General features: G+C 39.8%; 1 non-coding gene across 1 annotated transcript; it reads right to left on the reverse strand.

Moving 5' to 3' along the window:
* Positions 1-13,350: 13,350 nt before the first annotated feature.
* Positions 13,351-13,457, reverse strand: LOC142523510 (small nucleolar RNA R71). Its single transcript, XR_012814700.1, has one exon. It is a non-coding gene; the product is annotated as a small nucleolar RNA R71 (small nucleolar RNA).
* Between the last annotated feature and the right edge of the window lie 14,054 nt (positions 13,458-27,511).

Below are 27,511 nucleotides of genomic sequence, written 5' to 3' on the forward strand. Positions count from 1 at the left end.
TGTTGCAAACACCTTTGCTAAATAAACAAGAATATCTATCTTTATCAAGCATAGAAATGGAAACAATGTTTTCACCAAATCAGGTACAAACAAAACATCTCTTAAAATCATTGTTCAACAATAAGTAAACATCTCCTACGGTCTTGGCAGCAACTCTTGCTCCATTGCCCAACCTCAAGAAGGTCTCACCTTCTCTAAGTCTCCTACTTCTTCTCATGCCCTGTAAATCATTACAGAGATGTGAGCCACAGCCGGTATCCAATACCCAAGAAGTAGAGTTAATTGAAATGTTTACTTCAATATAGAACATACCGTTTCCAGAACTCTTCTGGGCAAGATATTCTCTGCAGTTACGCCTCCAATGTCCAGGCCTTTTGCAGTGATGACAAATATCAGCAGTCTTGTCAGCCTTTACTGGTGTGTCTGCCACAACGCGATTCGGAGCTTGCCTCTTCAAGGGAACGTTCTTCTTGGGACGTTGGAAAGAACGTTTCTTTCCCTTCCCATGTGGACCAGTCTTCGTACCAAATGAAGAGCCCACATAAAGAACTGACTTCTCATCTTTCATAGAAGCCTGCATATAACACTTGGCTTTGAAGTCATGGTCACACCATTTCTTGTAAGTCTGCAATTCCTCATGATTGCAGTTAGTCGGAGCCTCAACAGGGGACGACTTAGTAAGTGTATACGCTATCCTTTCCGAATTCAAGATGATTTTTCAGATTTATTAGCCAATTGAGGTAATTAGATCCGGTTAATACGTGTTTGTCGAGTATTACAGATAGCGAATTGCGAATCGAAGACATTGTCAAAAAGTAATGAAAAGTAAACAGATAAATGTTAATGACTATTTTAAAATATTTAGTAAGATATAAAGTATGGAATAAATGTTTACTCCCACTGTTTTGACATCTTTCACTACCCTCTAGTGAAAACGGGAAACTCCTTTCCTCAGTAGGTACCCAAGGTCCAATTAGCGAATTATGATCCCGAATAATATCAGCCAATCACAATTCCTAAAAGGTAGTTTCCAATTGCATCTCCATGCAACCCTCTACGTAAACTTTTGTCTCACTTTGATTAGGACCCAATAATATGACGTCGTTCATCTTTACGTGTCAAGCCTTACACATCGATGTTGAACCTTAATGGACGGTCGCCATGAGTTCCCTCAATAATATGAGCCGAAATCATGGGAGTTCCATGTAGTTCACATCACCATGTCAATGGATGTCACAGCTTTCCGGCACCCAGGGCCCCCCCAATAATATGAGCCGAGCCCCGAGCACGGGTAGCGTTCATCATGCACCCATTGTCGATGGAAGACATGGAAATTATAAACAAATTTATAATTCTCCTCTTCGGGCTTGATATTAATTTTGAATCTTATTCAAAATGAGGGTTTTTAATTTTGAAAGGTCTCATCATTAATTTTATTTAGAAGCTCGCCATGTTTGATCGTATGTTTGCGGATTCGTGCAACTTTGTTATTATCATAATAATAACGCACATACTCATTATTTATAACATATCATGCATATATTATAAACAGTAAACAAACAAGGATGATCAATCGGGCCAATACTAATGGCCCGTGTGAGCTAAACACGGGCCTAGGTCCAATCCTAGGGTAATGCAAGGGATGCAAATGAAACTATTACATTAGCTTCCAATATTTACATGTCTTTGATCTTCATAATCATCATGGCCACCATCTTCTAATCTTGATCATCCACTATACTAATATTTACAAATAAATATCCATAGCAAATAGGGATACATCTCATGGGGGTGGGAACGGGCCATAAACCAAGCCCACTTTGAATTGGATAATTATTATAATCATTCAACACAAAATATCCTAGCATACACCTAGCAAATTGGGCTTGGGTTTTTGATCATCCTTCATGCATAATATCACATATCATACACCATCAATTAATTATTGTGATAATTAATTGATCCAATATTATATATCTTGATCCAATCATTAACCGCCACGATTATAAACTAAATTAACAAAGTATACAAACTCCTTTGTCTACTTTCCAATTAATTTATTTATAACCGAATTTCTTGTAAATCACCATTTACTATAAATAATTAAAGTCCAACTTAAATTATTTATTTCATGAAAAAATATTTGAAACTTTTGTAAATTTAAACTTAAGGGCCCAAAATATTCATTTTTCACCAAAAATATTTTGGCCCATTTAAATTCACAAATATGTTAGCCATCCAATGGCCCAACAACTCAAGGCCCATCACACTTTGATAATCCAAAACACTTTTGGAAACCCTAGGCGTCATAGTCGTCGCCGGAGCTCCGTCGCCGAATTCCGGCCAACAAGCACAAAATTTTTTTTTATTAAAGGGCAGCCCCTTGGGCTGCTCTTGTTGCCCAAAATGGGCAGCCCCTCGGGCAGCCCGAGGTGCCCGAAATGGGCAGCAACTTGCTGCCCAAAGTCGTCCCCAAAACCGGCCACGATTTGATGCGAAAATTTGTCTCATACGGGTGGGTATAAATTGACCTCAATATAATATTATGTATATGCTACAAAAATTAATATCCTTAGCTCATGATACCACTTGAAAAGGGATCGATTAAAGTGCCCGAAAGCGCAACGGAAGTTTCTAAAATTTGTTTTTCAACAAGAAAATCGAGCACCCTAATTCTATAATGTGTAGCAATTACGAAAAACACAAAATGTCATACATAGGGTGTTTTGAAGAAATATACCTATCAATCTTGAAAGATTGATTATGGCTCCAACTTAGTTGTCAAACAACTAAGCTCTTCAAAGGCAAGACCCTCTATAAGCTTCCCTTGTTCTTGAATCTTTCCTTCAAAATTAGGTCCACCACCAACAAGCTAAATCCACTCTAATGTTGCACTAGAAAAATTAGAGCATTTTTCTTTGAGAAGTGTAAGAATTCCTCAACAATTGAAGAACAAAAATTAAGGAGAATTCTACTTGAATTTTCGTCCAAGTGCCTTGGAGGAGAGAGAGTGGAGTGTTTTTCTTGGTGTATGAAAAAGTAAAAGTGAGCATGTGCATGTCATGCATGGATGTTGAAAAAGTAGCCTCCCAACTCTTCATCTCCCATGCATGCATTTCTATTTGGGTTTATAACAATTATAAAGCCCATGGACTTTTATTTAAATGTCTCAAACACATTTTAGACCATTTAACCTTTACTTGATTTTAGTCAAGCCCACTAGTTTAATAATTATTTCTAATTTGTCTCTACAAGGTCCAAATGTTATTTAATTAATCCAACAGTTGAATTAATTTAATTATTTTGACTCTACTAGGTCCACTAGTGTTTAATTAATTCAACACTTGAATTAATTTAATTTAGTCCATAATAATGTATATAAAAATCACAATTTTCAAATACATTACTCGTTTGGCCAACTTTTAATTTAGGAACACTTCCTCGAATTAAAAGTTACATTCTCCTTATAGAAGTCATACTTCTATTTTTATTTACGCTTATAAACTTTTTTGTAAGCCGTTCAACACATTGAACTATTTTACTTCTCAACGGGATCTAGAAAGTTAGCACTTGTGTGACCCTCAATGGTTCATTGATACAACTAGCCGCAGGTTCGCATCTCTATGTGATTCGGACTAAACATGTCCTTATTCGAGCATACCCCAATTGCTCCAATCTTAATTATCAACTCTTTGATAACAAGAACGTCAGAACTCAAGTCTGATAGTACCCAACCAATAATGTTAAAGGTCTAGCAGCATCGCTTACATGATTCCCTAGGTATCAAATGATAGTTCCTGCAAGAACCATTCAATTATGGTTAGCGTACAGTACGGTCCCTTCAACTCATATATCTCGACCGATTCGACAACCATTGGTATATCGAGAGTTGTCAATGAATCGATACTATGTGTCATGTCGTAGTTGCATCGATGGTGTAATCTATGAAACCCCTTTCATAATTACCACCATACTCTGATCAGAGATTTCATACTACATACACATAGGATATCCATACCCGAAGGTAAGCGGTGAATCCCCGACTACAATGCATCGACTCCTATATGTTTCGACAAAACACCCAACCTTGCCACCTGTAAACAAGTCAAAGTGTAATGCTAGAACATAGAGTCTCAATGTTGTCCCGGGTCATAAGAACTAATGGTGTACAACCATAAACTAGGACGTTTCCACTCGATAAGTGAGAACCACTTGGAAAGTCCTTTATGGAGGGTTGTTCAGTGCACTCTACCAGGAGCACCTATCTGCATGCTCGGACATCACAATGTCCCCTACCAATGAAACATGGTATTCACATCGCAGATATTAGTCTCGAACTCGAGCGGCCTATATCCTTCTTAGCGGCGGCTGAATCTTCTAGGAACTGTTTAGAATATACAGTATTCCAAATATGAGTTTCATGATACTTATCATATGAGCATCTCATATTCTTTCTACTATTTGTATATTCAAAGGCTTTATCTATGCAACTAGCATGGGTATACAGATAAAGATGTGCCAATAATAATTTCAAATATTATTAAAATAAAAATTGTTTATACATAGAGTTTCATTGTGAACACTCGGCCAACACTTGGCTCGACGGGCACCTACTCTAACAATCAATTCAATATTGAAGTCTATTTCTCGGAGTGGAGTCAAACCTAGAATCTCATCTGGAAAAACATCAGCAAACTCACATACCACTGGCAAATCTGTCAATGACGGGCTCGATTTCAGTACATCTACTGAAGCTTTCTCGATTTCCTACGGATTACTCTGATGAATTATGACAATTTGATATATATATATATATATATATATCACGCATGCTTCATCCATGTGGCTTATTCTTGGCAAAACACGTCTCGCCGCGGGTGCGCTGCACTTTCGACCGCGGGTGCGTTGAGCATACTGGATAACTACCAACATTTCAGAAGAACGGACCGTGGGTGCTGTGCTTTTTATACCGCGGGTGCGGTGCCTCTACTGTAGCAACACCGCGGGTGCACTGTCTTTTGAACCGCGGGTGCACTGTCTGTGCTGTCCCAACAATATATTTTGCAACTACAATCGAATCGCAACGTCTCTTGTTCGGTCTTTGATAAATACATCAAATCATGCATTAATAATTGCTAATCACCAGCTCACATCTAGGGCATTACAGACGAGCTGCAGAGGCATTTTGGGGATGCAAAGAGTGCTGCTGACATTCATTTGCATCTCAAGGAGCTCTTTGGTGAGCAAACACGGCCTCTTCGGCATGCTACCGTCAAGGAGCTGATCACTTTGCGCATGCGAGATGGGGCCTCGGTCCATGAGCATTGCCTGAAGTTGATTGGGCTCGTGGACAAGCTCGTTGGCATGGATCTTATGTTGCCTTCGGAGTTGACCACCAACGTGTTGCTCTTATCGCTGCCTAGCTCATTTGATCCTTTTGTGGTGAATTTCAACATGAACAAGCTTGAGCCGACCCTTGTGGAGTTGGTTAACATGCTTGTTACGTTTGAATCCACCATCAAGAAAGAGAAGTTGGTTCTTTATGTGGGTTCTTCATCTGGTACGAAGATTGATCCACATGGGAAGGGAAAGAAGCGTTCTTTCCAACGTCCCAAGAAGAACGTGCCCTTGATGAGGCAATCTCTGAATCCCGTCGTGGCAGCCACACCAGTTAAGGCTGACAAGACTAGTGATGTTTGTCATCACTGCAAGAAACCTGGACATTGGAGGCGTAATTGCAAAGAATATCTTGCTCAGAAATGTTCTGAAAATGGTATGTTCTACATTGAAGTAAATATTTCAATTAACTCTACTACTTGTGTATTGGATACCGGCTGTGGCTCACATCTCTATAATGATTTGCAGGTGATGGGAAGAAGTAGGAGACTAATGGGAGGTGAGACCTTCTTGTGGATGGGCAATGGGGCAACAGTTGCTGCCAGGGATGTTGAAGATGTTTACTTATTGTTGAACAATAATTTTAAGTTAATTTTTAATAGCTGTTTTGTTTGTACCTGATTTGATGAAAAAACATTGTTTCCTTTTCTATGTTGATAAAGATGGATATTCTTGTTTCTTTAGCAAAGGTGTTTGCAATATTTACAAGAATGAATGTTTGATTGGTACTGGTGAACTTGAAAACGATTTCTATAACTTAAAATTGAAAGATATTCCACTAAATATCCATTCAAAGGCAAACACCATATGAGATATATGTAAGCCTCCCAAATATTCTTATCTTAGAATATGGGGGTGCTCTGCTTATGTGAAGCAGGTAGTGGGAGATAAATTGGATAGTCGATCCATTTTATGTTACTTTGTGGGATATTCAAGGAATTCAGTTGGATATTAATTCTATCATACACAAGAAACAAACACTTTTGTTTCTAGGAATGCAACCTTTTTGGAAAGGGAATTTCTATTGGAAAGAAAAGGGGAGATGATAGAACTCGAAGAGGTTCGAGAGACACCCACAATTATAGAACCCACACCCGAAGAGCAAAGAGGAGATACAAGATCCTAGAAGATGCGAGAGAGTCTCGAGACAACCTATGAGATATGGTCTGCTTCTTGAAGAAGGCCATGATGAGCCTAACCATGGATGTGATCCAATGACCTTCAAGGAAGCGTTATCTGATGCCGATTCATCCAAGTGGCTTGAAGCGATGGAATCTGAGATGAATTTCATGCATTCAAACCAAGTGTGGAATCTCGTGGATCCACCTGAGGGAATTGTTCCCATAGGGTGTAAATGGATTTACAACAGGAAACTTGGTGCGGGTGGGAAGGTATTGACCTTCAAAGGGCAATTGGTGGCAAAAGGATATACTCAAAGACAAGGAGTTGACTTTGAGGAAACCTTTTCTCCAGTTGCAATGTTCAAGTCCATTAGGATATTGTTAGCCATAGCTGCATGGTATGACTATGAGATATGGCAGATGGATGTCAAGACAGCATTTTTTAATGGGGATATTAAGGAAGAGATTTACATGTCTCAACCTGAAGGGCTTACATCTGTCGGAAGTGAGCATATGGTATGCAAACTTCAGAGATCTTTTTATGGTCTAAAGCAGGCATCTAGCAGTTGGAACCTCAGATTCGACAGTACAATCAAAGAGTTTGGTTTTACTAAGAATCCTGAGGTACCCTGTGTGTATAAGAAGGTCAGTGGGAGTGCTGTGTCATTCCTGGTGTTGTATGTTGATGACATTCTACTCATTGGGAATGATGTAGGGATGCTGCAATCAACTAAAATATGGTTAGTGAGTAAGTTCTCGATGCAGGACTTGGGTGAAGAATCTTTTGTATTGGGAATGCAGATCTATATAGATTGATCGAAAAGATTGCTTGGTCTCACCCAGTCAACATACATTGATACCATCGTGAAGCGGTTCTCGATGGATGTGTCCAAGAGAGGACATCTACCAATGTGTCATGGCGTGTCCCTATCCAAGTCTATATCTCCCAAGACTGATGCAGAGATAGCGGCGATGGCAAGCATTCCTTATGCATCTGCGATTGGTACCATCATGTATGGGATGATATCTACACGTCCTAATGTGGCTTTCGCACTAAGTGTAGTGAGTAGATATCAATCGAACCCTGGTATTCCACACTGAAAAGCTGTGAAAGACATCCTCAAGAATTTGAGAAGGACCAATAAGTTGTTCTTGGTCTATGGGGGTGGAGAACTGAAATTGGAAGGCTATACCGACTCTAGCTTCCAAAGCGATATCGATGACTCGAAGTCAACCTCTGGATTAATATTCATGCTCAATGGTGCTGCTGTCTCTTGGAAGAGTTCCAAGCAAGACAGTACAGCGGATTCCACCACTGAGGCCGAATATATTGCTGCATTAGATGCAGCAAAGGAAACTGTTTGGATAAAGAATTTCGTCCAAGAGTTGGACGTCATTCCTAATAGATTTTCTCCTGTCCCGGTGTTGTGTGACATCACGGGAGCTATAGCTCAAGCAAAGGAGCCAAGGTCTCATCAGAAGTCCAAACATGTATTGAGAAAGTACCACATCCTTCGAGAGATTGTGGAAAGTGGAGATGTCTCGATTGACAAAGTCGGCTTCGAAGATAATGTTGCTGATCCACTAACTAAGCCTTTACCTGGACCATTATTCGAGAAGCATCGCGAATCGATGGGTTTGAAGAATATGGCTAGTTGGCTCTAGTGCAAATGGGAGATTGTTAGAGTAGGTGAACGTTGAGCCAAGTGTTGGCCGAGTGTTCACAATGAAACTCTATGTATAAACAATCTTTATTTTAATAATATTTGAAATTATTATTTTGGCACATCTTTATCTGTATACCCATGCTAGTTGCATAGATAAAGCCCTTGAATATACAAATAGTAGAAAGAATATGAGATGCTCATATGATGAGTATAATGAAACTCATATTTGGAATACTGTATATTCTAAACAGTTCCTAGTCGATTCAGCCGCCGCTAAGAAGGATATAGGCCGCTCGAGTTCGAGACTAGTATCTACGATGTGAGTACCATGTTTCATTGGTAGGGAACATTGTGATGTCCGAGCATGCAGATAGGTGCTCTTCGTAGAGTGCAATGAACAACCCTCCATAAAGGATTTTCCAAGTGGTTCTCACTTATCGAGTGGAAAATTCCTAGTTTATGGTTGTACACCATTAGTCGTTATGACCTGGGACAACATTGAGACTCTATATGCTAGCATTGCACTTTGACTTGTTTACCGACTCTTATGGGGTCATCAGGTGGCAAGATTGGGTGATTTGTCGAAACATATAGGAGTCGATGCGTTGTAGTCGGGGATTCACCGCTTACCTTCGGGTATGGATATCCTATGTGTTCTTATGTATGTGTAGTATGAAATCTCTGATCAGAGTATGGTGGTAATTATGAAAGGAGGTTCATAGATTACACCATCGATGCAACTATGACATAACACATAGTATCGATTCATTTACAACTCTCGATATACCAATGGTTGTCGTATCGGTCGAGATATATGAGTTGAAGGGACCGTACTGTATGCTAACCATAATTGAATGGTTCTTGCAGGCACTATCATTTGATACCTAGGGAATCATGTAAGCGATGCTGCTAGGCGTTTAACATGATTGGTTGGGTACTATCAGACTTGAGTTCTGACATTCTTGTTATCAAGGAGTTGATAAGTAAGAATGGAGCAATTGGGGTATGCTCATATAAGGACATGTTTAGTCCGAATCACATGGAGATGTGAATCCACGGCTAATTGTATCAATGAACCATTGAGAGCCACACATGTACTAGCTTTCTAGATCCCGTTGAGAAGTAAAATAGTTCAATGTGTTGAACGGCTTATAAAGGAGTTTATAAGCTTGAGGAAAAATAGAAGTATGACTTCTATGAGGGAAATATAATTTTTAATTTATAAATGTGTTCTTAATTTAAAAATTGGCCAAATAAATAATGTATTTGAAAATTGTGATTTTCATAAACAATATTATGGATTAAATTAAATTAATTCCAATGTTGAATTAATTAAACACTAGTGGACCTAGTAGAGTCCAAATAATTATATTAATTCAAGTGTTGGATTAATTAAATAACATTGGGCCTTGTTGAGCCCAATTAGAAATAATTATTAAACTAGTGGGCTTGAGTAAAATCAAGTAAAGTTTTAAATGGACTCAAATGTGTTTGAGACATTTAAATAAAGTCCATGGGCCTTGTAATAGTTACAAGCCCAAGTCACATTGCATGTTTGGAAGGTGAAGAGTTGGGGAATACTTTTTATTAAAAAATTGCATGGCATGCTAAAGGTGGTCTCTCTACTTTTTCAAGGACCAAGAAAAAGTCTTCCATTCCCTCCTACACAACTAAGTTGGCAGAAATCTTGGATGAATTTTCTCCCTCATTTTTCTCTAAAATTTCTTCTTCAATTGTTGAGGAAAAAAATCACTTCTCAAAGAAAAATCTTCTTATTTTTCTAGTGCAGAGTAAGAAGATTCTAGCTAGCAAGTGGTGGGCCTAATTTTGAAGGAAAAAAGGAAGCTTGTAGATCAACTCATCCCTTCAAGAGCTTAGTTGTTTGACAACTAAGTTGGAGCAAACATCAATCTTTTAAGATTGATAGGTACATTTTCTTAAAACACTCTATGTTTGACATATTTCGTGTTTTTGTATTTGCTACACATCCTAGTACATGAGGTGTTCGGTTTTCTTGTTACAAAATAAATTTTGAACTTCCGTTGCGCATTTGAACACCTAAAATCGATCCTCTTTCAGGCAGCTCCCAAATCATTCAAGAAGACCAAGGACTTGGCTTAGAAAAAGACATTCAAGAGGAAACTAGTTGTCAGTGAAACTGAATCGGAGAAAACTCCATCTCCGAAAATCATGAAAAAGCCAAGGTCCCAGAAGACCAAACCAATTTCTGTTGTGGAAACTGTCCCAGCTGAAAGATTGAAGCCAACTGGAACTGAACAGCCTATCAATGCAATACCAACAGGGCAATTCCAGTTGCATCTTCAACTGAACATCCGCAACCTCCTCCAACTGCTCCTTCAAAGAAGATTATCACCAAATCTGGTGAGAAACTGAAACAAGTTGGAGTGAGAGCACCAATCATCACTATCACCGGTCCAACTACACTGCCTTTTGACTGCCAAAGGGAGTGGTGATACGTGAGAACATGGATTCAACTATGTCAGGGCTGAGCATTTCTCCTGCCCTCACTGACCCAAAAGGTAAAGGCAAGTTGATTGAAGAGCCCAATGAAAATTATATTCTTGGGCTAAAAGTTGGAGATGTAAGGAGACGAGGAAAGTCAGACGAAAAGTCTTGACGATTGCACAATGAAAATGATCGGTGTACTCCCGACTGTTAGCCACTTGAGCTTATTTTCCTTCTTTTCGACACCCTTCTCTGCACTTAAGAATCGAATAAAGTTCAAATTATGGTTAGTGATAAATGGACACGGGGGTGCATGCTAGTGATACTTGTATTGAAGTGCTAATTGAGTGACTCGCATGATCGGATGATTGATCTATTTGAAGTACGAATGACTAGACCCATCATGACACACACACACGTTCAAATTAGTGTCGAGATTTATGTGTAGATGAGAATGAGTATTCGTTTGTGATTCGACTTGATTATGAATTTGTGTGTGGGAAAGTTCACTGAGGCATGAGCATAACAGTTGTTAACTCACTATTGAAATTTACTTGTGTTGGTTATTTCTTGTTTGAGTATTTTGTGTTTGTTTTGTTTGTTTAGAATCTCGTGCTTTAACCTATTTCGCTCGAGGGCGAGCAAAAGGTTAGTATGAGAGGGTTGATAGGACTCGTTTTTACGTGTTTTTAGTGTTGTTTTTGAGTCGCGTTCATGCATCATATTAGTTTGTTTTAGTTGAATTTTGCAATTTTTTAGCATTATTGAGCATTTGACTAATCTCGTATATTCTGTGGTTATTTTGTAGGAATTGAACCAAAAAGTGGGAGAAACTTTGGCATAATATCGAAGAGGTCTCGCTAGGGCGGTCAAAAGTGACCGCCCCAGCGAGCATTGTGGTCTAGCCGAGGATTATTTTGCGCAAGTGTCTCGCTAGGGCGGTCAAAAGTGACCGCCCCAGCGAAACCAGGGACAAGCTCGAGGAAGCTTATTCGAGGACCTCTCGCTAGGGCGGTCAAAATATACCGCCCTAGCGAGAAGCGAGATTGAGAAAGATTTGTTTCCAAATTTCTAGGGACTCTATCCTACACTATAACCTAACACACGAGATCAGCCGTTTTTGGACACAATTTATCAGACTTTTCATTAATTTTTCTTGGAGAGGAGGCTAGGAGCAAAGGAGATCTCGAAGACCTCGAGATTTCCACGCGTCGTGGCCGTCATCCATCGTCATCTTTAGTATTTTCATTATTCAGTATTTTATTTCTTACATTGATTGTTGGTTTTTATCATGAATTTCAGTAGCTAAACTCTAGATTTGTTGGGATTTGAGGGGATCCTACCCCGCACTCGGTGTTGAACATTATTTCTCGACGTTTTTATTAGTGATTTGTTTATGCTATTGTTCTTTCGTGTTTCAATCGAAGCCTAGCTAACTTCCTTTCATTATTTCATGTTGTTGATGAGTTCGATATAATAGTTAACAATACGATCAAATAGTATAAACCACGGATTTACAATTTTAGTAGATATACGGAATTGGGTACGTGTCGATAGTGATAGTTCACCCGAATGAAAGCTAGTGGATTCCATAGAATGTAATGCAATCTTGAACTGTTAAATATTTGAGGACACTTGAGTACTGCATGTTATTGATTAGTATTAATATAGCTCGACAGAGTATATTAATTAGTCTAGGGAATTCCGTCGAACGCACGAGTAAAAGTCGAGTGTAATTAGTTAAACACGAGCGGTAGGTGAACTGATAATTCCCAACAAATTCATTTCTCATTTGATTTAATCCAAATTAATCATTGCGTTCTTGAACACGTTTTCTTTGCATTTTAATTATTTTAATTGTTTACTTTACATTAGTTTAATCATCAACTCAATTTATCGTTGCTAAAGAAATTTTAATTGAAAATAAAAATAGTGTAACGCAGTCCTTGTGGAACGATACTCGTATTCACTTACGTTTATTATAACTTGACTATCGTGCACTTGCGATATTTAAATCGAGCTTTCATTTATAAAATAAATTTTGGGATTATTCACTGTGCAAGTTTTGCTCGATCAAGTTTTTGGCGCCGCTGCCGGGGATTGTTCATTCACAATTTTTTATTTTTCAGTTAAATTCTTTAGTATTAATTATTTTATTGTTATTTGATACTCTCATTGTGTTGCAGATTTTTCTTGTGCTGCATGCGAAGATCACTCGAGTTTAAGCTTGAGCCTTTTGACCCCGAGATCGAACGCACTTCTAGACGTCGACTACAGCAGCAAAGAGCGAAGGAAAGAATGGAAGGCGATCAACAAAGAGAGGAGCCAAGGCGTATACCGATGTTGGATTATGCACAGCCGTCTCTTGATGGAGCACGTCCAAGCATCGTAAGACCAGTCATCCGAGCTAATCAGTTTGAGATCAAGCCAGCTATCATTCAGATGATTCAGAACACTGTCCAATTTGGGGGAAGTGCACTTGACGACCCTAATTCTCATATAGCTGACTTTCTTGAAATTTGTGATACTTTTAAGTTTAATGGCGTGTCTGATGACGCTATTCGTTTGCGTTTATTTCCATTTTCACTGGAGATAAAGCTAAGTCGTGGTTAAACTGTTTGCCTGTAGGGTCTATTACTATATGGGAAGATATGGCAAAGGCGTTCCTGATCAAGTACTTTCCTCCGTCGAAGACTATGAAGCTCAGAGCCGACATTACTACTTTTGCTCAATATGAGCAAGAGTCACTTTACGAGGCATGGGAGCGCTACAAGGACTTGTTGAGGAGATGTCCACACCATGAGCTGCCTCTTGGGTTAGTTGTTCAAACTTTCTACTACGGTCTGCTTACTCCTAACCGTACTATGATAGATGCTGCTGCCTGTGGTAATTTACTGAGAAAGACGGCGGAGGAAGGATATGAGTTATTGGAGGAGATGGCTGCTAGTAGCTATCATCCTCAGTCTGATAGGCAGAGACGAGGTGCTGGAGTTAATCAAGTTAATGATTTGTCGGCGGTTTCAGCACAGTTAGAGGCTTTGAATAGAAAGATTGATGGGATGAGCATGAGTGGGTCGGCTATGCGTCTGCAAGAAATTTTCTGTGATAAGTGTGGGGGTGAGCATGATGTGCAGGATTGCCAAGATGGCAACCCATTCTATGTGCCTGAGGGAGCACTGGTAAAACAAGTGGGATTCCAGAACCGTCCTAGAAATGACCCTTACTCGAACACATATAATTCGGGATGGAGGAATCACCCAAACTTTTCATGGGGAGGTCAAAACAACCAACATCGCCAACAAAGAGGTCCACCATATGTGATGCACCAAGGATTCAAGTCAGAACCGTCTCGGGAGGAGAAGTCCAATTTAGAGCAAATGATGACTAAATTTATTTCTGCAACAGAGAGGAGATTTCAGAACCAAGATGCATCCATAAAGGGGTTAGAGAATCAAATTGGACAATTGGCTAAGTTGATTGCTAATAGGGAGCAAGGAACTTTACCAAGCAACACGGAAACTAACCCAAGAGAACATGTGAAGGCGGTGGAATTGCGTAGTGGAAAAACACTCGGGTCTAATGAGGAAAAGACCAAGCACAGTGAGGATGAGGTGAAAAATCGAGGAGGTAAGTCTTCTAACTCTACATCTACACCTATTGCACAGAATAAAATTGTTATCCCTCCACCTTTTCCTGCAGCAATGAAGAAAGCTAAATTAGATGCACAATTTGGTAAATTTCTAGAGATATTTAAAAAATTGAATATTAACATTCCTTTTGCTGATGCTTTATTGAATATGCCAAGTTATGCAAAATTCTTGAAAGATATCTTAGCAAATAAGCGGAAGCTAGAAGATCATATGACGGTGAATTTGACCGAAAATTGCTCCGCTTTAGTTCAAAACAAGATGCCTCCGAAGCAAAAAGATCCAGGGAGTTTCTCGATACCTTGCATTATTGGTGACATTAATTTTCATAAAGCTTTATGTGATCTTGGTGCAAGTATTAATCTGATGCCTTTTTCTGTGTTTAGGAGACTGGGATTAGGTGAACCCAAGCCAACTAGGATGTCGTTGCAGCTGGCTGACAGATCTGTCAAGTATCCACGTGGGATTATCGAAGATGTTCTGGTGAAAGTGGATAAGTTTATTTTTCCTCCAGACTTTGTGGTACTTGATATGGAGGAAGATTTAGAGATGCCTTTAATCCTAGGGAGACCTTTTCTGGCTACAGGGAAAGCACTGATTGATGTTGAGGAGGGGAAATTGAGACTGAGAGTTGGAGAAGAAGAAATTATTTTTGATGTTTTCAATACTCTCAAGCACACAATGCACAATGATAGTTGCTTTCGTATTGATGTCTTGGATTCGCTTGTTTGTGATTTTGTGCAGGATGGATTGAAAGAACCATTGGAGGCCACTCTCACTACTGAAAAGCAGAAGGACAAGCTAGACGAGGAAAAGATGGAGATGGTAGCCCATTTGAATGCCATTCCACCTTGGAGAAAGCAAGTGAGGCTTAGACTAGAGGAATTGGGAGACAGAAAAGATTTAATGCCTCAAAAGTCAAGCCTAGAGGAGCCACCTACTTTGGAGCTCAAACCATTACCTCCACATCTCAAGTACGTATATCTAGGAGAAAATAATAAATTGCCTGTTATTATTTCCTCTTCTTTGACAGATGATATGGAGAGTAAGCTCTTGGGAGTTCTCAAGGAGCATAAAGGAGCGTTCGCTTGGAAGGTTTCGGACATAAAAGGGATAAGTCCTTCGATCTGCATGCACAAAATTCTGATGGAAGATAAATACTCATCTCTAGCACAACCACAAAGGAGACTCAATCCAAAGATGAAAGAGGTAGTAAAAGCTGAAACAATTAAACTTCTGGATGCAGGTATTATCTATCCTATCTCTGATAGTGCGTGGGTAAGTCCTGTACAATGTGTGCCTAAAAAGGGTGGGATTACTGTTATTACTAATGAAAAAAATGAGTTGATTCCCACTAGAACTGTTAAGGGTTGGCGTGTATGCATAGATTATAGGAAATTGAATGATGCAACCCGTAAAGATCACTTTCCCTTGCCATTTATCGATCAAATGATTGAACGATTAGCAGGTCATGAATTTTATTGCTTTTTAGATGGATACTCGGGATACAATCAAATCACAATTGCACCTGAGGACCAAGAGAAAACTACTTTCACTTGCCCTTATGGGTACTTTTGCGTTTAGGCGTATGCCTTTGGTTTATGCAATGCACCTGCAACATTTCAAAGATGCATGACCGCTATCTTTCATGACATGACTGAAAATTTCCTTGAAATCTTTATGGATGACTTCTCTATTTTTGGCTCCTCATTTAATGAATGTTTAGAGAATTTGAACTTGGTGTTAGTTAGATGTGAGGAGAGCAATTTGGTGTTGAATTGGGAGAAATGTCATTTTATGGTTCAAGAGGGGATTGTGTTAGGACACAAGGTATCGGAGAATGGAATTGAGCTTGACAAAGCCAAGGTGGAAGTAATCAAAAACTTACCCCCACCTTCATCAATAAAAGGAGTTAGAAGTTTCCTAGGACATGCACCACCACCTCCGCAGCCACGCCGCCGTGCCATGCGAGATCGCCTCGACGAATTGGGCGCTTGGGCCACTTATCAGACTGAGTACCAGGCCGTTAATCAAGCCCACATTCAGAACATCGAATACTTGGTGCAGGGGATCTCAACTCATTTGGGCATCGACACGTCCGGCCGGCCACCTACACCAGCATACCCGCCACCCTTCCAGTTTTAATACCATTATCCTATGCCCCCAGCGGCTGAAGAGGGAGTCCCACCGCCTGAGAATGAGGAGGAAGACAATTTCTGATTAGGGGAGTTCACTGTTTCCCCTTGCCTTTTATTTTGCATATTCTTTCTTTGCATTTACATTCATGAGTTTTTTTTATGTTTTTAGTGTTTGTTTCGTTTTGTGCACTGAGGGCATTGCACAACTCTAGTATGAGGGGGGTAGATTGTTTTGTTTGCTTAGTTAATTGGTTTTAAATTGTTGCATTTCTTTTATTTGGTGTTGTTTATGGTGAGAAGACATAGTGTATGAGCCAATGATGATGTTGAATTGATAGTATACAAAAGTATTGATTGGGTCACCTCATGAATGGTACTATTGATTGTTAAAGCATGAATTTTTGCACAAAGTTGAACTTTTTGAGCACATATGTGTGGGGACTAGAATTTTGTAGGAATAATGGTGAAATTTGAAGGTTTTGTGTGGTTAACTTGAAAGGCATTATTTATGAGTTGATTTAGCATGTAAACCCGTGAAAATAAGTCACTAATTGGGACCTTGAATGAGAACATGTGATTTGCCTTGAACTTTACATATACCTTTTTTTTTCAATGCACTGAATTAAAATATCATACTCCTAACCAGCTGTAATCCAAAGTATATATATATATATATATATCGAAAAAAATATATCGAAAAAGAAAAAATTGGTGGAGATGTAAGGTGAGGGGGAGCCGAAATAAAAGGAATGAAATTCTATTCCTGGGCTAAAAGTTGGAGATGTAAGGAGACGAGGAAAGTAAGACGAAAAGTCTTGACGATTGCACAATGAAAATGATCGGTGTACTCCCGACTGTTAGCCACTTGAGCTTATTTTCCTTCTTTTCGACACCCTTCTCTGCACTTAAGAATCGAATAAAGTTCAAATTATGGTTAGTGATAAATGGACACGGGGGTGCATGCTAGTGATACTTGTATTGAAGTGCTAATTGAGTGACTCGCATGATCGGATGATTGATCTATTTGAAGTACGAATGACTAGACCCATCATGACACACACACACGTTCAAATTAGTGTCGAGATTTATGTGTAGATGAGAATGAGTATTCGTTTGTGATTCGACTTGATTATGAATTTGTGTGTGGGAAAGTTCACTGAGGCATGAGCATAACAGTTGTTAACTCACCATTGACATTTACTTGTGTTGGTTATTTCTTGTTTGAGTATTTTGTGTTTGTTTTGTTTGTTTAGAATCTCGTGCTTTAACCTATTTTGCTCGAGGGCGAGCAAAAGGTTAATATGAGGGGGTTGATAGGACTCGTTTTTACGTGTTTTTAGTGTTGTTTTTGAGTCGCGTTCATGCATCATATTAGTTTGTTTTAGTTGAATTTTGCAATTTTTTAGCATTATTGAGCATTTGACTAATCTCGTATATTCTGTGGTTATTTTGTAGGAATTGAACCAAAAAGTGGGAGAAACTTTGGCATAATATCGAAGAGGTCTCGCTAGGGCGGTCAAAAGTGACCGCCCCAGCGAGCATTGTGGTCTGGCCGTGGATTATTTTGCGCAAGTGTCTCGCTAGGGTGGTCAAAAGTGACCGCCCCAGCGAAACCAGGGACAAGCTCGAGGAAGCTTATTCGAGGACCTCTCGCTAGGGCGGTCAAAATATACCGCCCTAGCGAGGAGCGAGATTGAGAAAGATTTGTTTCCAAATTTCTAGGGACTCTATCCTACACTATAACCTAACACACGAGATCAGCCGTTTTTGGACACACTTTATCAGACTTTTCATTAATTTTTCTTGGAGAGGAGGCTAGGAGCAAAGGAGATTTCGAAGACCTCGAGATTTCCACGCGTCGTGGCCGTCATCCATCGTCATCTTTAGTATTTTCATTATTCAGTATTTTATTTCTTACATTGATTGTTGGTTTTTATCATGAATTTCAGTAGCTAAACTCTAGATTTGTTGGGATTTGAGGGGATCCTACCCCGCACTCGGTGTTGAACATTATTTCTCGACGTTTTTATTAGTGATTTGTTTATGCTATTAATCTTTCGTGTTTCAATCGAAGCCTAGCTAACTTCCTTTGATTATTTCATGTTGTTGATGAGTTCGATAGAATAGTTAACAATACGATCAAATAGTATAAACCACGGATTTACAATTTTAGTAGATATACGGAATTGGGTACGTGTCGATAGTGATAGTTCACCCGAATGAAAGCTAGTGGATTCCATAGAATGTAATGCAATCTTGAACTGTTAAATATTTGAGGACACTTGAGTACTGCATGTTTTTGATTAGTATTAATATAGCTCGACAGAGTATATTAATTAGTCTAGGGAATTCCGTCGAACGCACGAGTAAAAGTCGAGTGTAATTAGTTAAACACGAGCAGTAGTTGAACTGATAATTCCCAACAAATTCATTTCTCATTTGAGTTAATCCAAATTAATCATTGCGTTCTTGAACACGTTTTCTTTGCATTTTAATTATTTTAATTGTTTACTTTACATTAGTTTAATCATCAACTAAATTTATCGTTGCTAAAGAAATTTTAATTGAAAATAAAAATAGTGTAACGCAGTCCTTGTGGAACGATACTCGTATTTACTTACGTTTATTATAACTTGACTATCGTGCACTTGCGATATTTAAATCGAGCTTTCATTTATAAAATAAATTTTGGGATTATTCACTGTGCAAGTTTTGCTCGATCAAAGTTCATTGCCTTGGAAACACAGTCCTAAAGACAATTAAAGCTGCACGATTGCTCAAGCACTAGAGAAAGAACTTATTTCTTTGATGTGATATGGGTAAAGAAGCTAGCTGAAGCCGCAACTCAGCTAAGAATGAATTATGATCCGATCAGTCCAACTGCCTACAATGACAGAGCAGTTTTTAACCAGCTGGACACGGATCTCATATCATTGCAGATGAAAATCAAAGATTGGAAAATGAATCAAAAATTATATATTCCAGTTGATTCCATAAGCCACACATCAGAGGAGCTGGCTGAAGCATCTACAACTCAGCAAGAACCATCCAAGGAACCAGTTGTTGAACCAAGTTCTGAGCAAGTAACTGTTCCTACCTCTAAGGATGCTCAACAATCTTCTTTTGCTCCTCCAAAATCTCCTCCAGTCAGTCTTCAACTGTATACAGATGCTGAGTTGTCACTGGAAAATTTTGATTAAGTGATACAATCAAGTCGCCACTGACATCCAGCTGAACGTTTTAACTGATGAACCAGTTGAAGACCAGAGCCTAACTGAACAACCACCCTCAGAGGCTGTATTACAAGAAGCTGAAGAACTAGTTCAGTCGACTGCCGTGACTGAACAAGTAAATCAAGCTGACACGGCTCAGTTGCACTCCGACCAAACATAAGATGTGCCAGTTCCAACTGAAGAGGCAACTGAAGTGTCAACTTATAAACCAACTGAAGAGCCTACCAGCTCAACTGTTGCTCAACCTTCTACCTCTGCTGAAGACACCCATCAGAAACCAATTGAAGATACTATTCCAAAATTAGTTCACACTGAGACTGAATCAACAAAATTGGCCTTGGTTATTTTCGATGAGGAAGACAAGGAAAAAGAACAAGATCCATCTGAATCCATGTCTCCTGAAATACCAGTGGCTGCTGAAATTATGCTTGAAGAAATTCAGTCCGGTTTGCACAATCTTATTTCAACTATTTCTGATATGAAGTCAACCCAACTGCTGCACACATTGAAGATTTAAAATAAGAGTACTTTGAAGATCCTTAACTAGGTCACCAAAGATATTACCGACTTATTAATTCTAGTAGATCAGTTGAAGAAGGACAGAGTGACAGTTCTAGCTCTTTTCCAAACTCAAGACATGCTTATCAATCAGATTGATTTCATAAAAACAAGCATGACAAAGAGAATGAATCTGATGCAGGAACAGATGATGAATGCTATATCCATTGTCACCTCAGAAGTCCGTACATTATCCAGTAAAGTTGATGGTGTTGACAAAAAGGGAGAAGAAGAACTGCAACAGCAGCTATCTATGAAGAGACCAAGTCAACCAACTGATTAAGGACCAGCTGATAAAAGAGCCAAGAAATGAAGAAAAGTCCATATCAGTTAGAAAATAGTCTCTAAATTCAGTTATTAGTTTTGGCAGATTTTTCATTTAGTAGAAGATTGTAACGTCCCGAAAATTTGAAAGTCCATGTAAACCACATGCATGAAAGTTATAAATTTTTTTTGTATTTTAATTTTTTTTAATGCATTAAATGCATGTTTATTTCATGAATTTGTGTGTTAATTCATGGTTTATTTAAATTTTCATGCATTAGGATTTTAAGTTGCATTTCGTGCACGAACGAGGAACGGAGACCGGGGATATTCAGGAAAAATATTTTTATTGAATAATTATTTTTAATTATTTAATATGAGGTATTTTGAAGTATGATGAAAATGGGCCTTGGTTGGGTATTTTTACCTGCCAGGTTATATTTTTAGCCGATACGCAAATTTTATTGATTCGGTGGACTTTTTGAGGGCTCGAGCAATACTTTCAAAAATGTACCAAAACGAAATATTTTTCTGGAGTGTGTTTGGGCTTGATGGGTTTATTTTAGTGCGTAATGGGCCATAAAACCCTTTTAATCCATTTAATTCTAATTAGAGGCCCATCCATGTACTATATTTTTACTTAAACCAAATTAATTAAACCTTAAACCTAATACCTCCTCTTGTGGCCGCCCTCCCACTTTCTCCAGCAGCCTCCCCACATTTTTACAGTAGCTTTCCCTGCTCCTTTCAGCTGCAAGTCACGGCCCCCATAGATTTTCAAGAAAAGTCCTCCCCGCCTCTCCGGTTCACGTCAGCGCGTAGTTCTTCGAGTTTTCAAGCGTATAAATGTTAGGCACAGCATGTATCTCCTATATCATCATTTAAACCATATTTATATGCTGAGGTGTTTGCCATATATGCAGATTTCGTAGGCATTGCATGATTTGCTTCGATTGCTCATGTAAACGCATATTCTTGCACATAACTCATTTTTTCTTGCATTGTTGTGTAAGTGGTGGTTGTTCTACTCTACTACGGGGCTAGAAACATAAGTGATGGAGGAATCTAGGTTCTGGAGTTGAAGCTAGGTCGGTTTATGAGGGGACCCGGACGCTAATTCATTTCTTAATCTTCTTCGGGAACAATTAAATAATTTGGGTCATAAAATATTTTTTTTTAAATGTGAACACCTTATAAACAAGTGTACAAAATCTACAATAAGTTAGGTCCCATCTCATTCAAATACAAAATCAAGTTTAATGTCTACAACAAGATCCAAAAGGCGTAAGGATTTCTGAAACTATTCTGTTCTCCTTTCTTCGTTTCCTCCCTTTCTGAATGAAGGAGTTCGTATATATATATATCTAAACTTGCATGGTTCTGCAACGTGTCACGTTTCTTGTATATCGGTTGGCGCTCGGGCGGTCATGAATTTCCGCCCGGGCGCTTGCTCGGCGCTCGAGCGGTTAAAACATACCGCCCGGGCGTGGGGTGTTCTGCCCTCACGATTAATCCTTGGCGCTCGGACGGTCATAAACTACCGCCCGGGCGCCACATCTTCTGCCCGCAGCATACTTCTATTGAACACTGGCGCTCGGGCGGTCAAAAACTACCGCTCGGGCGCCAGACTCTCTGTCCACAAGTTGTGTAATTCATATGCTTGGCCCAATTTGGTCTCGTAATGGCCCGGCTATAATCACATTAGTTCATAATCAATAATCTCAGATTAATAGAATCAAAATCTCGGGCATTACATTTCTCCCCTCCTAAGATATGATTTCGTCATCAAAATCACAGATTGTCAAATCATATCATTAAGAAGGAAAGTAATTAAAGTCGAATAAAAATTTACATCAGTGAAACAATGCTGGGAATTCTTGTCTCATATCTCATTCAGTCTCCCAAGTGGCTTCTTCAATGCCATGACGAGTCCATTGAACTTTCACAAGAGGAATCGTCTTTGTTCTGAGCTGTTTTTCTTTACGATCGATAATCCGAATTGGTTTTTCGACATAACTCAATGTCTCATCCAGCTCGGTCTCGTCTGGCTGCATAATATGAGGATCATCGGGGAAATACTTCCGCAGCATAGATACATGAAAAACATCATGTATTCCTGATAATGAAGGCGGCAATGCGAGTCGATAGGCACGATCTCCTACCTTCTCGAGAATCTCATATGGACCAACGTATCGTGGAGACAATTTTCCTTTCTTGCCAAATCTGACAACACCCCTGAAAGGAGAAATTTTCAAAAATACTCTGTCTCCTATCTCAAATACCAACGGTCGTCGTCTAATGTTGGCATATTTGGCCTGTCGGTCCTGAGCTCCCTTCATTCTCTTCTGAATTAGTTTTAATTTTTCAGTCATATCTCTGATCATGTCAGGTCCAATCTCAGGAACTTCAGAGATATCATCCCAATAAAGAGGGGATCTGCATTTCTTTCCGTACAACGCTTCGAATGGAGCCATCTCAATACTCGTCTGATAGCTATTGTTGTACGAAAACTCACGAAGAGGCAAGGCATCCTGCCAATTAGTGCTAAAGCCAAGCACTACAGCTCTCAGCATATCTTCCAGTGTCTGGATAGTCCGCTCTGACTGTCCGTCGGTCTGTGGGTGTTATGCGGTACTCAGATGTAACTTCGTACCTAGAGCTTGCTGCAAACTCTGCCAGAAGTGCGAAGTAAACCGAGGATCACGATCTGAGACAATCGACTTCGGCACTCCGTGCAATCTGACCACCTCACGCACATAAATATCGGCCATCTGGTCATATCGGTAAGTCATTTTGTATGGAATAAAACATGCAGATATGGTCAGTCGATCAATCACGACCCAAATCGCATCATAACCTCGGGAGGATCTTGGCAACTTTGTCATAAAATCCATGGAAATGTGATCCCATTTCCATTCAGGAATCGACAAATTCTGTAACAGTCCTCCTGGTTTCTTTCTTTCAGCCTTCACCTGTTGGCAATTCAGACACTTGGCTACAAATTCAGTAACATCAGATTTCATTTGTTTCCACCAATACTGTGTCCTCAAATCATTATACATTTTCCTGCCACCAGGATGAATGCTAAAACGACTGTTGTGCACTTCTGTCAGTATTTGCTGTCTTAACTCCGAAACATTCGGCACAACAAGACGATTATTCACATACAAAATACCATTTTGAACCTGATATTCTGATCGATGTCCAGCTCTGACCATAGCAATCGAATTTTGTACGTTCTGATCACCTTTCTGTGCCTCTTTGATTTTCAATATCAATGCCGGTTCAGCTCGAATCGCACATAATCTCAGAGGCTGACGATTTGTTTCAAAAGCTAATTCAGACAAACAGCAGTCTTCAATCAAATTCGAAACACCCATAGTCGATAAGGATAGAGAACATACCTTTCGACTTAGTGCATCAGCTGCTGCATTGGACTTTCCTGGATAGTATTTAATCTCACAATCAAAGTCCTTCAATAAATCCAGCCATCTTCGCTGTCTCATATTCAACTCTGATTGTGAAAACAAATACTTCAAGCTCTTGTGATCAGAATATATCTCAAATTTCTCACCGTACAGATAATGTCGCCATATCTTTAATGCAAAGACGATGGCTGCCAATTTAAGATCATGAATTGGATAACGAGATTCATGGGGTTTCAGATGTCTCGAGACATAAGCAATCACCTGCCCCCGCTGCATCAAAACACAACCCAATCCATGGTAAGATGCATCACAATAAACAACAAAATCACCAGTACCTGACGGGATAGTCAACACCGGAGCACTGGTCAACCTCTTCTTCAGCTCTACAAAGCTGGACTCACACTCCTCAGACCAAACAAATGGAGCATTCTTCTGAGTCAACTGTGTAATCGGTTTGGCAATACTCGAAAAATCTTGGATAAATCGACGATAATATCCTGCCAAACCCATAAAACTACGAATCTCTGGTACAAATGTCGATCTCGGCCAAGAAATCACTGCCTCAACCTTACTGGGATCAACGGATATCCCGTCTCCGGTTATAATATGTCTCAGAAATACCACATGTTTCAACCAGAACTAGCATTTCGACAGTTTAGCATACAGTTTCTCCGCCCTCAAAGTTCTTAACACAGTTCTTAAATGCTCAGCATGCTCCATCACATTCTTTGAATAGATCAAAATATCATCGATGAAAATAATCACAAAATCATCGAGATATTTCTGAAAGACACGGTTCATTAATCCCATAAATACCGCTGGTGCATTCGTCAAACCAAATGGCATGACAATAAATTCATAGTGTCCATACCTGGTTCTGAATGCTGCCTTTGAGATATCAGAATCCTTAACTCTTAGTTGATGGTATCCAGATCTCAGATCGATCTTGGAATACACCGAAGAACCCTGCAACTGATCAAACAGATCATCAATGCGAGGCAATGGGTATTTATTCTTTACTGTTGCCTTGTTCAGTTGCCGGTAGTCGATACAGAGCCTCATTGAACCGTCTTTCTTTCTCACGAACAATACTGGAGTGCCCCAAGGAGAAACACTCGGTCTGATATATCCCTTGGTCAGTAAATCCTCCAGCAGTTCTTTCAATTCTCTCAATTCGATCGGTGCCATCCTGTACGGAGCCCTCGAAATCAGAACTGTTCCTGGCATCAACTCAATGCTGAAGTCTATCTCTCGAATCGGAGGCAATCCAGGAATCTCATCTGGAAAGACATCAGCAAACTCGCACACCACTGGCAAGTCCGCCAATGATGGGCTCGAGTTCAGTAAATCAACTGAATGGCAAGTCCGCCAATGATGGGCTCGAGTTCAGTAAATCAACTGAATATAACAAGAATCCATCCGCTCCTTTCTGCAATAATCGAGTCATATTTATCGCATATATCAAAGGAATTCTAGCTCGAGAACCCTTACCGTAAAATTTCCACTCCTCAGCCATCTCGGTCTGAATCTCACTATCTTGTGGAAACAATCAACTGTAGCTCGGTACTTGGTCAATATATCGATACCGATAATACAATCAAAATCAGATAAACCAAGCACAATACAGTCTAACTCAATCGTATGCCCATCGTACTGCAGTATACAAGATTTCACAGTCTTCACCGGTATCAAACCTGTCCCTAACGGGGAAGAGACAGACACTACCGCAGACAATGACTCAATAGGTAATGCATGACTCAATGCAAACCTCTCAGATATAAATGTATGTGATGCACCAGTATCTATCAATACATATGCAGGATAACCAGAAATAAAACAGTTACCTGCAACTACATCGTCAGGTGCATCCTGTGCCTGCTCCTCAGTCAATGCAAACACTCGGGCCTGCTGTCTCGGAGGCTGGCTCACTGTCTGGCTTCCTCCCGGCCTCTGCTGTGACTGAGTAGGCGGTGCTGGTTGAAAAGAATGAACAGCAGATGGTCGTCTCCCTGTCTGAGCCACTGATCCAGATGACTCTACTGCCTGGGATCCCTGGGCTCTTCTCTGTGGACACACTCGAGCAAAGTGTCCCTGTTGTTTGCAGATACGGCAGCTGCCAAACACTCCTCGGCACTGCTCAGTGGGATGCTTCCCTCCACAAGTATTGCAAATAGGTCCAGTATAGCTCTGGCTCTGTCGAGGACTCCCAGAGCTAGAAGAACTGCTTCCGGATTTCTTGAACTGCTTCCCTCTAGCCTTCAAGAAATCCTTCTTCTTGCTACTGCTGCTGCCACCTTCAAATCGAGGAGGTGGTTGTTGTGATCCCGGTGCTGGAAGCACAAACGAAGCTCCTCTCTGTCTCATCAGACCGGCTTCGGCTCCTTTGGCTCTGTTCAAGGCGTCGGTAAAGTTATTCGGTCTCCCAGTGTTTACCAACTTAAATATTTCCGGATTCAGGCCGTTAATAAATTGGTCAGCAACGGCCTCATCATGTTCAGCCACGTGTGGAGCAAACCGCAACAGTGAAGAGAACTTGGCCACATATTCCTCAACGTTTAGCTGGCCCTGTCTCAAGTTTGCGAACTCGGTTCCCTTGTCCTTCCTATAAGACACTGGAAAGAACCTCTGATAAAATTCAGTTCTAAACACATTCCAGGTAATGGTCGTACCTCGGTGTTCCAATTCCCTCTTCGTTGTGATCCACCAGTTCTTAGCAACGTCGTGTAACTAGTGTCCTATCAATTTCACTCTCCTCTCATCCGTATATTCCAAGGATTCGAACATCATCTCAATATCATCCAGCCAACTCTCACACTCCACGGAATTCTCCGTACCCTTCAAAGTCGGTGGATGAAATGACTGAAACCTTTTCAGCAACATCTCCATTGGAGTGGCTGTAACGTCCATTGGAGGATTTGAAGTACTACCCTGTTCAGGTACTCTTCTCGGAGGCATATCTGATAATTAAATGGATTAGTAACCCAAGTACAACAGATCAGTTTCAATCCTCTTCGGATCAACTTACAGCTGATCCATTCCAGATAATACACAATACCATATCAAAATCAGATATTTCAGGTAAACATGTATTATAAAGCAGTAAATCATGCTAGCAATCAAAAGCAGGAAAGAAAACTCAATCTACCCCGCTCACTAGCTTCTATCTCATTCTAAAGGATCTATCGCTCTACTACCACCTGTTGTGGGGACCCGGACGCTAATCAATTCTTAATCGTCATCAGGATCAATTTACTAATCAAGTAATTAGGGTCATAAAATTTTTTTTTTTAATGCGGAATGTAGTGAAATCAAACTAATATACAACTCAGTATAAAATAAAGTACAAATCCTGTACCATCTACATAGCAGTAAAAACTAAGGTTCAACATCTAAATATCAAGTGTCACAACCCTATATACATCAAAGTCCGAAGTCTCCACTCTATCACGATCTCTCCTCATCTTCTGGACCCTGATCATGTCCCACCTGTTGTCATGTACACATACAAACAAGACAACAGCCGGATAACTCCAGTGAGAATAAAATCCCAGTATAAATCAACAAACATGCAATCATATAAATAGTATAAAAA

Source organism: Primulina tabacum, chromosome 13 (genome assembly GCF_025594145.1).
Source record: "Primulina tabacum isolate GXHZ01 chromosome 13, ASM2559414v2, whole genome shotgun sequence".
NCBI lineage: Eukaryota > Viridiplantae > Streptophyta > Magnoliopsida > Lamiales > Gesneriaceae > Primulina > Primulina tabacum.